Below are 12,288 nucleotides of genomic sequence, written 5' to 3' on the forward strand. Positions count from 1 at the left end.
GACTGGGCGCCTGGGTGGCTCAGTGGGTTAAGCCGCTGCCTTCGGCTCAGGTCATGATCGAGTCCCGCATCGGGCTCCCTGCTGAGCAGAGAGTCTGCTGAGCAGAGAGTCTGCTTCCTCCTCTCTCTCTCTCTGCCTGCCTCTCTGCCTACTTGTAATCTCTGTCAAATAAATAAATAAATCTTTAAAAAAAAAAAAAAGAAAAAGAAAAAATTAGGACTGTACAATCTCATTTATATGTGCAATTAAAAAAATCATGCAGAAGGAGATCTGATTTGTGGTTACCAGAGGCAAGGACTGGGGTGTAGGAGAACTGGATGAAGGTGGGACAAAGTACAAACTTCCAGGTTCCCCGCTATTCAATAAATAAGTACCAGTGATGGGACGTCCCTCATGATGACCAGAGTTAACACAGCTCTATGATATGGTTGGAGTTACTAAGAGAATAATTTGTGTAAGTTTTCATCACCAAGGAAAAACACATTCTGTTTTCTCTTTTGTATCTATATGTGATGATGTTCTTGACAGTCATCTCATGATATAGAAGTCATTGTGCTGTCCACCCTAAATTTAAATAGTGCATGTGTCAACGACACCTAGGTAACACTGGAAAAGAAAGGAACTGGTTAATGTCATTCATTAATATTAATAGGACAAAAAAGCACAAAAACAATCACATGGTCATCTCCATGAAAGCTAATGATACATTAATAAAATTCAACATCTTTATTGATTTGTTTTATTGACCTATTTTTGATTTTTAAATACTTTTTGGGGTGCCTGGGTAGCTCAGTTGTTAAGTGTCTGCTTTCAGCTCAGGTCATGATCCCAGGGTCCTGGGATTCAGCCCAGCATTGGGCTCTCTGCTCAGCAGGGAGCCTGCTTCGGCCTCTCCCACTCTCTCTCTCTTACTGTGTGTCTCTCTGTCCAATAAGTAAATAAAATCTTTAAAAAAAAAAAGAATAAAGAATAAATAAATAAATACTCCTTAAAGTAACAGTCATAGTACCAAGTACATGCCATGATGATAAGTGTTATCTACCACCACTTAGCTATGGATGGGATTGATAGGTTGGCGTCCTAACTCACAGAAGGTGACCTTGTTTGGAAATTGGTTAGTTGCAGCAGTAGTTTGTTAACATGAGGTTGTGCTTGAATAGGGTAGACCCTTAGTCCTTAGATGAAGGACCCAGGCACATGGATAGCTATGGGAGAATGCAGACAGACAGCAGAGGAACACAATTGCAGGCCAAGGGGCACCAAGGGTTGCTGGCAAACACTGGAATCTAGAAGAAGCAAAGAAGGGCTCTGTCCTGGGTGTCCAAGTATGTGGTCTTGTCAACACCATTATTTCAGATGTCTGGCCTTCAGAATGAATAGACGATAAATTTCTGTTAAGTCATGTAGTTTGCAGCACTTTCTTATGGCGGTCCTAGAAAACAAATATGCCCCCAAATGTCAACCTCATGCAGAATGGAAAAAAGTAAGGAGTATCCTAATTACATGTGGGAACAGGACACGTCTACCCAAGATTATTTTTAACCCTGGTCCAGAGGTGGTGACCTGCAGTCAGGTAAGAGAAAAATGGGCACTGTAAAAACTAAACAGAAATATCGAGTTGTCATTCTTTCCAGACCAGGTGATTGTTTCCTGAGGAACTCTAATTTTCTTTCTAGAGAATTAACCCAGAAATTTTTAAGAAGCAGGAAAGTTAGAATTTACAGCTGAACACAAACCTGCAGAAATCAGTACATTTCATGTATATAAGCAAATCAAAGTTAAAAAGGTAAAAGGTATATCTATAACTGCAAACAAAAGAATAAATACCAAATAGGTGAACTGTATTTAAGATGTGCATAAGGGGCGCCTGTGTGGCTCAGTCGGTTAAGCCTCAACTCTTGGTTTCAGCTCAGGTCGTGATCTCATGGATGGTGAGATCAAGCCCCCATCGATCTCTGCATTCAGCGGAGAGTCTGCTTGAGGTTCTCCCTCGCTCTCTGCCCCTCCCCACCTCCGCTTGCACATGTTCTCTTTCTATCTCTCTAAAATAAATAAATGAGGGCACCTGGGTGGCTCAGTCTGTTGAGGGACAGTCTTCAGCTAAGTTCATGATCCTTGAGTCCCAGGATCAAACCCTACATTGGGCTCCCTGCTCAGTGGGAAGTCTGTTTCTCCCTCTGCCCCTCACCCTGCTCATGCTCACTCTCTATCAAATAAATAAATAAAATATTTTTAAAAATAAATTAATAAAAATAAATGAGATGAAATTCATTAAAATAAAAATTGATTAAAATAAATTAAAAACTTTAAAAAGAAAGAAATGTGCAAGCATTTTGTATCTTCATGTGTATGTTCATTTCAGCTTTATTTATGATGGTGAAAAAACTGGACACACCTTAAAATTCCAATAAAATGTGAATGGTTAAAACTTATGGCACATCTAAGTAATAAAATGCCTATAAAACTCAGATTGACCAAGTGTACAGGGGAATGCTTATTTTGTACCATAAAGGAAAGCATTTATATTAACTAGTATAAACTCAAATATTTGAAAAGCTGTACAAGACATTAGAGGAATGTTTACAAATACTATAATAAAAATGAACTTTTGGGAAGACATTTTTAATAATGATTTTTTTTCCTGTTCTGTTCTATTTTTCTATACTTTCCAACTTGTCTAAAATGAGCATGTTATTTTTTTAAATATAAAGTTAAGAAAAAACGAAGAAAGAAATGTGCCAATACTATATGAAGAGACACGGAATATAGAAGGGGATTAGAGAAAACGTGAGCCCCCCTTGGCTAGCAGGACTCAGGACCCTAAAACCACTGCTTTTGCCAAGTCAATCTCCAGGGTCAATAGTCAATAGGTCCTGTGCATGAGAGATGGGGACACACAGGATTTTATGAGCAAAGAGAAAATGCTGCAAAGAAAGAATGAAGAGGAAAGATTAATCCCTCTGGACATTAAAACATTTTAGAAACCTGAGCTGGCATGTCGGTGGGATGAGAACATCTCCGTCCCCTGCAGACACTCAATTTGTGCACATGGTGGCTGGGACCCCACATTGCATTTGTTTGTGTCTGGCTTTCCTGCTGGATGTTGATGTCCTTAGTTCCAGTGCATCAGTCTCTGCCTCTCCAGTGCCCAGAGGTGCTTCACCAGCCAGGAGTGCTCAGACTCCTGCTCTGCACACATGTCCTCCTGCCCTGTGCAGGGCCCTATGGGCGAGGGGAGGGTGGGCACACCTCGAGGCCAGAGGGCAGTATCCGATATTACTTTGTCTCTGCAGGAAGGGATCCCTCATTCTCCAAGTGGTGCTCCCAATCAGCTCCCAGTCAGCTCCCAGTCAGCCTTGCAAAGGCCAAGCCAATCAGCATCCCTCCCCAGCCAAGTTGCTGCCCAACATCTGCAGGAGGACAGGCAGCACACCCCACCTCCACATCCCAAACATCCCCGCCATCCACAAATCTGCTGTGATGCCTCCGAGACTCCACACGCCCATGTGTGTCAGTGAAAATGCTCATGTCCCTGGAAGTTCAAGGGATCACCAACCATGAACAGCTTACTCTGAGATGCCTTAGCAGCTCCAAGAATCAATAGGGCCCACTGCACTGGGATAGGACAGCACTGTCCATACCCATGTGTTTGTGCTCTGATCAACCGAAACTCACTCACACACCATATGGGGCTTCATTCAGCCACAGCACAGGTTCTCTCAGCTCTCTGGGATTTCCTGCCTTCAACAGTGGAACGGAAAATAGTCTAGAGAGGCTCTGTGATGTCTCCCAGCTGTTTGAACATACAACGCTTTCATACCATCTCCTCTGTTTCAGATCCACTGGTCGTCCTCCCAAATTCCTATGTTGAAGTCCTAATCCCCAGGACCTCCACATGTGACCATATTTGGACACAGGATCTTTGTTTTTTTGTTGTGGTTGTTTTGGGGGGGATTATCGTATTTTTTTATTAGGCTCAACTAGCCACAATACAGTGCATCAGGGGCTCCTGGGTGGCCCAGTGGGTTAAGCCTCTGCCTTTGGCTCAGGTCATGATCTCAGGGTGCTGGGATCAAGCCCCACTTCAGCCTCTCTGCTCAGAGGGGAGCCTGCTTCCCCCTCTCTCTCTACCTGCCTCTCTGCCTTCTTATGATCTCTCTGTCAAATACATAAAATCTGTTTTAAAAAAGTACAGTGCATCATTAGTTTTTTATGTAGTGTTCAATGATTCATTATTTGCATGTAACACACAGTGCTCATCACAACTCCTGCCCTCCTTAATACCCATCACTGGGTTACCCTCCCTACCCCCTTCTCCTCTGTAACCCTCAGTTTAGTTCTTGGAGTCCAGAGTCTCTCATCATTTGTCTCCCTCTCTGATTTCTTCCCATTCAGTTTTCCATCCATTCCCCTGTGGTCCTCCATACTATTCCTTATGTTCCACATATGACTGAAACCATATGATAACTGTCTTTCTCTGCTTGACTTACTATACTCAGCATAAGCTCCTCCAGTTCCATCCATGTGGATGCAAATGATGGGTATTTATCCTTTCTGATGGCTAAGTAATATTCCATTATATATATGAACCACATCTTCTTTAGCCATTCATCTGTTGAAGGGCATTTTGGCTCCTTCCACAGTTTGGCTATTGTGGTCATTGCTGCTATGAACATTGGAGTACAGGTGCTCCTTCTTCTCACTACATCTGTATCTTTGGGGTGAACACCCAGTAATACAATTGCTGGTTCCTAGGGTAGCAGTATTTTTAACTTTTTGAAGAACATCATACCATTTCCAGAGAGGTTGTACCAGCTTTCATTTCCACCAACAGTGTCAGAGAGGTCGCTTGGACATAGGGTCTTTGGAGAGGTAATTACAATTAAATTGAGGTCATTTGAGTTGGCCCTGATCCAATACAATTGATGTCCTCGTATGAAGAGACTAGGACACCCACACACATAGAGGGACAGCTATGTGAGCCCAAAATGGTCATCAACAAGCCAAGGAGTGAAGCCTCAGGAGAAGCTAGGCCTGCCCACACTGTGATCTCAGACTTCAGCCTCCACAATGGTGAAAACACAAATTTCTATGTTTATGTTACGGCGATGCAGCAAATTCATACACACCGCCACCCTGGTATCTTCTTCCTGCACCACCCCATGTTCACAATGAGGGGTGCAAGGCGCTAGGAGCAGACAATACTGGGATTTTACGATGTAGCTCTTGAGGAAGAACCTGTCTTCCCCCTCACTAAACGCTGGTGATGCTCCTCAGCCCCCAGGACAACTGGAAACACTCACTGCACTGCCCAGCACACGCTCTGGGCACCCATGTGGACGCGTGGGAAGCAGATGCAGGACAAGGCCTGGCTTGAGGATTTCACCTGTGAGCTTGCAGAGTAGCTGCACTGATGTTCCCATATGTCATCCTTGTGGCCCTCATCCCACACCCAAATACTCCTACCGGAGAGTAAGGGTGGGGCACCTCCCAGAGAAGAGTCTGACCCACACTGTGGCTAAGCAGTTCCGTACGCTGAGCTCCATTCCCAGCAGAAGGCCCCACACTGCACAACCCAGGAGATGCTGACACGGTCTCATGACAGCCTTCCTTTGCAGACAGACAGACATGGATGATGGCCTCCCCGGCAGCGTTCCCAGGCTCACCGTGGGGACGGCCTCACGGGCAGCATGTCACAGGCTCAGGGGCACACTGTGGTGTTTATGGCAGCCCCAAGATCACCAATTTGAACATGCCTATGTCTCCGACAGCCTGGTGGAATCATGGTCCACCCCCGCCCCACTGACCCCGTCACCCACCCCCACCCCCATCCCCGTTCCGGAGCCTTGGAGCTTTCACCTCCACCAAAAACACACTCACACTGGCTACCTCACATGGTTAACCCTTGGCTGCCCACTCTTCTGGAATGACCCAGAGGAAGCGAGGCGTGGAAAAGGCTGCCAACTCAGCAGCTCAGACGGTCTTGTCTCCCCATTTCTCAGCTTTCCTTTATTCCCAGCTATTAGGGCATGTCTGCATTCCATGTCACACACGACTGCTACTGTCTCTGTGTCTTCCAGGAGACAACAAGGGCTGCAAATACACCTACAGGGTCAGCATCCATTGACTGACATGTTTGTTTAAAAGGACTCAAGTTTGGGACTTCTGGCTGGCTCCCTCGCAAAGACAGGCAACTCTGGATCTCAGGATGGTGCATCTGAGCCCCCTGTTATGTGGAGAGATTACTAAAAGATAAAGAAAGAGGTAAACTTTCAAAAAAATAAAAAATGACGGGTGTCTGGGTGACTCAGTCTGTTAAGCATCCGCCTTTGGCTCAGGTCATGATCCCAGAGTCCTGGAATGGAGCTCAACTCAGAGTTGGGCCCCTGGATTAGCAGGGGGTCTGCTTCTTCTTCTGGCTGCTGCCTGCCCCCACTGCCCGCTTGTACTCATTCACTTTCACTCTCTCTTTCGAATAAAGAAATAACATCTTTAATATAAATAAATAAAATAAAAACAGGGAGAAACATAAAAACTAAAAAGAGGGCTTGGCATAAATCAAGACAGAGGATTTAAACAAGATAAAAAGACTCAGTTTCTTCTTTCTCAGTAATTTCAAGACCATCATGGAAGACTGTGTGTCCTTGCTAACAACACCCAATTTAACCCCTCACTTTCATTCACCAATTCCCCAGTTCTCTGGACCTCAGGTTGGAGGCCTATAATTCAATTCTGACAGTACCTGGAGTCTGCGTCAAATCTCATGGACTCAGGGCTCCATCCCACAAGACAGCCCCCATCGCAGATGCCAATCTCATTAGATTGTCACTGGGATGTCTCGTGACATCTCCTACATTCAAGGGTTTCCGCGTCCACTCCCCACCTCGAGTTGAAAGCCTTTCTAGAATGGCTCACAAAACTCAGAAAAGCACTTTACTAGTTTGTTATAAAGAATATAACTCAGTAAAGGCCCAATGGAAGCTGCACACAGACTAATTTAGGGCAGGGACAGAGCTTCCATACCCTCTTTGGACACCACATCCTCCTGCCAGGGCTCCGCCTTGGCCCTTCTGAAAGTTCTCCAAACCCCCTCACTTGATGGTATTACACATGCGTGAATGAGTCAATCATTGGGCATGGGTGATGGAACTCAATCTCCAGTCCTCTCCCCTCCCAGGGGGTCTGAGGATGGGGCTAAAGCTTCCAATGCCCAAATCACATGATGGGTTGGTCTACCAACCAGCCCCCACCCCAAGACAATGCAGGGGCCCCTCCTAGACTCACCTCATTAGCTTAAACTCAGGCGTGTTTAAAAGGGGCTTGTTGAGAATAACAAGAGATGCTCCTCTAACCCACCTCACTCCATAAATTCCAAGGGCTCTAGAAATTCTATGTCAGGAGACAGGACAAAGACCTAATGTACATTTAACACCACACACTCACAGCCATCCTGTCCGGCATGCATCACGAAGGCTCAACACTTCCATTCTATCAACAGGGATGCTGAAGCCCGGGAAATGATCACAGTATGCATCACAACACCTGCTTTGTGTAGGCAGTGGTCCTGTGCATATGGCAGACAGCATTCTAAACTGGGGTGTGATACCCACACAGTCATGCATACACTGTGTGTGAGGTACCATGCTGTAATCTAGACCACTGTGCATCTGTTTATGTATTGCACTGTAGAGCACATCGATCTGATGTTTCATTCCTGTAGGAACCTTATTTGGTACCATCAGTGGACAAGTGAGCAAACTGTGCTGCAAAGAAGGTCGACGGTGCACAGAAGCTCACACTGTGTGGCTGGCAGACTAGCTGCTAATGTGCACTTGTTGCAAACACTCCTTGAAACCAGGGGAATTTGTCTCAGAGCTGTCAGTTGTCACACCTCCAGGGATCTTCAGTGCTAACAGCATTCTCTCCCTACTTCAATTGGAAATCTTTACCCCCAATCGGCTTCACATTTCCTAGATTCTAAACGTTGTACTTGACAAAAGGTGCCATAAAGTTTTTGTGTTTTTTTTTAAGATTTTATTTTTTTATTTGTCAGAAGGAGAGAAAGTACAAGCAGGGGGAGCCGAAGGCAGAGGGGAGAAGCAGGATCCCCGCTGAGCAAGAAACTGGATGCAGAACTCAATCCCAGGACCCTGACTGGGATCATGACCTGAGCCGAAGGCAGCAGCTTAACCGACGGAGCCTCCCAGATGTCCCAAAAGATGTCATATTGTTAAAACATCAAGTGATGCAGAATATTATTTGTGAAAATATTCTCATTTTATACAATAAATTATTAACATCCAAGGTGTGTAAAAACCTACTAAAAATAAGCCAGCAAATAAGCCCTATTGGCTGTCTGTTGCCATGTGTATAACAAGGGGCTATGAAGAGCAAGCATGGGTTAAATGAGTCTGTGCCTCCCAGATATGGGTGTGATGGGGTTCTGGCTCTGGGTGTGGGTCCACTTCCAGGATCCACTTCCAGGGCCGCTCTGCGACACTGGCAGTTCTGGCCACAATTCCCCCCCCACCACCACCACTATGTCTGCTCCCATATAGCTGGCCTCCCCAGAGCAAGGATGGAAGAGACCGAGGAAGACTGCACAAGTGGGCAGGAGAGTGCAATCTTCTGTTACTTCTACTTGGAAGAGATACATCATCCCTTCTGCCTGGTGCTGCTAAGGGTCACACAGATAAACCCTCCTGCAATGGGGAGGGACAACCAGGGTGCCCCAACAGCAGAACATGGAATAGGAGCCGCCTTCAATGCTGGCTGTCAGCAACATTAAGATGGTTAATCCATAGAGAGACAAGGAAATGCAAATAACAAGAAAAACCTACTCCTCACCTGTCAGATTTGCTAAAACTTTAAAAGTTTGATATTGTCTGTCACTGACCACAATGTTGGCAAATGGTGCGCTTTACAACTTGTCTGGGAAGCTTAAATTGATTTGATTTGATTTGACTTGATTGTATTTTATTTTATTTTATTTTATTTTATGAGAGAAAGCACAAGCGGCAGGAGCTGCAGAGACAGAGACAGAGAGAGAGAGAGAGAGAGAGAAGCAGGATCCCCACTGAGCAGGGAGCCCCACAGGGGGACTACATCCCAGGACTCTGGGTGGGGGACTCCATCCCAGGACCCTGAGATCATGAACTGAGCAGAAGGCAGATGCTTAATCAACTGAGCCACCCAGGCGCCCTGGGAAGCATACATCAGCCTGGCCCTTGGCAGGAAGAGGGGGAAAGGTAGAGGGGTGGGTAGCGGTGGGGGGAGGGGAAAAGGAAGGAAAGGATGGCACAGAGACGACCCACCCTGGCGCTGCAGGGAAGCTCGCTGCTCCCAGAGTCGGTGTGCTGCCACGCTGAGCTGGGTGGGCTTGAAAGACCCCTCCCCCTATCCATGATAAAGAAAAAGGGGGGAATGAAAGACCCCTCCCCTAGAAGATAGATAGGATAACTAACCGCTTGTTTGCTTTTCTGTAAACCGCTGGCTTTTAGGTATAGACCAGGTTATTAATTAGGTTATTAATTGCTTATTAATCGCTCTTTTGCCCTTCTGTAACCGCTTGGCTTATAGAAATAATAGAGACGCCATGATGGCATTCCTACCTTCCCCCTTCTTGTTCCCCTTTCCCGCCTCTCTCTTCCCACGCGCGGGCCCTCAGAACCAATCAGCTTGTTCCCCCTTCCCGCCTCTCTCTTCGCGCGCGCGGGTCCTTAGAGCCAATCAGCAAACTCCACGTATGCCTTTTTCAAAAGTTTAACTGTCAACCAATCAGTTGCGCCCCACCCAAAACTTGTTTGTACCTGTCTATAAAAATCCTGCACCACCCCAGCCAGGTGTGCTCAGCTAGCAGGAGCTGCTGACCACCCGCAGGCGTCTGCGTAACAATAAAGAACCTCTTGCTGATTGCATCCAGTGGCAGTGTTGGATTCTTGGGTAAGGGGATCCGCGGGTCTTTCAGGCTCAGTGCGCATGGGCGGTGGAGCGCTGCTGCATCCGGGGCACCGGAACCGTGGGGCATCTCTAGCCAGTAGCCCTGGCCATTCAGATGTGAGGAACCCTCTTAGCATTGAGAAGGGAGCCAGCCCCCGGGGTTCCCAGTGCAGCACTTCCCAAACCACCTTTCCAGCCGGCAGATTGGAGAAAGCGCAGTTTTGAACCCGAAGGCCAAACGACCCTCCGGCACCTTCTTCGCTCTCTGGTAGCTATGGCAAAAGAAAACTGTTGGGCAAGTTTACCTCCGCTACACTCGGGTGTGCACGGATGGATTTATGCAGGTGTCCTGCGGGAAACGCTTGACCTTGCAATTTGTATAAGAAATAAAATAAAGGGGCGCTTGGGTGGTTCAGTGGGTTAAGCCTCCGCCCACGGCTCAGGTCATGACCTCAGGGTACGGGGATCGAGTCCGGCATTGGGCTCTCTGCTCTGCAGGGAACCTGCTTCCTCTCTCTCTCTCTCTCTCTGCCTGCCTCTCTGCCTACTTGTGATCTCTGTCAAATAAATAAATAAAATATCTTTAATAAAAGAAATAAAATAAAAACCGGTCACCATTTCACCGCATGTGTGCACCCCAGCGGACCAGCTGTGCCCTCGCGTTCTGCTCAGCACCCGCGCGTCTGGAGCCCCTCTGCAGCCTGAACCCCATGCAGCACGGAGAGTCGCGCCCTTGTCACCCCAAACTTCGAGGACCTCTGGTGGTCTCGGAGGACCTCTGGTGGTCACTCCCGGAGGGGAGCGCCCTGATGCCCTGAATACCTCAGAGTAAACTTTGGCCGAAACTGCAAGGAAGTCGCTCGGCGGCGACAGGCCAGGGAGGCACGGAAAGGGGGCTCCAGGGGATCTCCTGGGTAAGGCAGGGCGCACAGGACACTAACTTTTTTTTTTTTTAAATTTTTTCTTAAGATAATTTTTCCATCTTCAGCAAGCCACTTTATTTTTAGAAGAGTGCGCGATTGCTGATATGCAGTCAGCAGGCATTGTGCAGGCAGCTCATAAACTACACGCCCCACTCCACTGCCAAGGGTACGGGCGCCCACATTGGCCTTGGCATTCCTGCAGAGCCCATGGCTGTGCAGGCTCCCACCGGGCCTCAAGTCCAGGGAGGGAGTGTGGGCAGAGATGGAGGCTTTGGGCTTTACAGCCCCTCCCTGCCTGTCTTTTGTTACCCATTAAAGTACAGCGCTGGGGGGAGGGGTGAAATGGATGAAGGTGGCCAGAAGGTGCAAACTTCCAGGTACCAAGTAAATCCTGGGAGTACAGGCCTACTGCGTTTTGAGAAATGGAGATTGACATGCTCTCCCGGTGTTTCCTACTGGGAAGGCTCGAGGGGCGGCCAGGAATCAGCATTTTCCTGGCACACGATTGGGGTACAATATAGGTAACCCCACAGACTGCTCTTTAGGAACTCGGGGTTTAATATGGCTACTGTCTTTCACGCGTTCTTAAATTGAAAGCCAAAGAAACTCATTTCACACTGTATTTATGTAAGTGCAACCGCGTGTATGTGTCCAATGAGAACAAATGTCCCGGACTACCCTGACACTGAGGAGAAAAAGCAGCCCCTCCAACATCAGAACTAAGCCACTAGTTCCAAGAGTTGAAAAACCACAACAAAATTCCTTACATTCTCTTTGTTCTGAAGAAACCCCAGACTCCTCTCACTCCTCTTTGAAATGTATATTTGAATCGCTTTTTGGCGTTTGGCGACGTTTCTGGAAGAGGGAGGAGAGAGAAACAGCACTCTCGCTAGTTAGCAGAACCCGGGGAGCAGCTGTAGTTGAAGCCCGAGGGTGAGAGTTCGCAACTGCAGGCGATTCCCCCTGCAGCGAGGGCTCTCCAGCCTGGGACTGAGTTTGCATTTGCGAAGGTGCGGATTCTCTTAAGGCGCAGGAAGCCGGCGCCGCTCCGTGCCTAGTCGGGCCCCTTAGGACCTTAAATGGTCGCTAACAATGCATTGGAACAATCTCGCGCCAGGGACCCCCTAGCTTCCCTTCCAAAGGAGATGCCCTAGGAACAAGATTTTCTTGTACAATTTTATTTAAACCACCTTCGGCCCTAGCAATGGGAGAACTGACCTTTGGTTTACTTTGTATTTCAAATATCTGCATGACAATTTGGAATTAAGCACGCGCCCTGGGAGGCTCTGGGGCTCGTCTCTGGGGGAGGGGTGGAGCTATTTGAGACTTCCATTCCTGCCCTCAGACGGTGCTGGAGGCTGAGCCAGCCCCTACTTTCCAGTCCCGACACCGAAGTCGGTCGGTGATTGATGGTGGGTCCAGCCAG

Source organism: Mustela lutreola, chromosome 5 (genome assembly GCF_030435805.1).
Source record: "Mustela lutreola isolate mMusLut2 chromosome 5, mMusLut2.pri, whole genome shotgun sequence".
NCBI classification, from domain to species: domain Eukaryota; kingdom Metazoa; phylum Chordata; class Mammalia; order Carnivora; family Mustelidae; genus Mustela; species Mustela lutreola.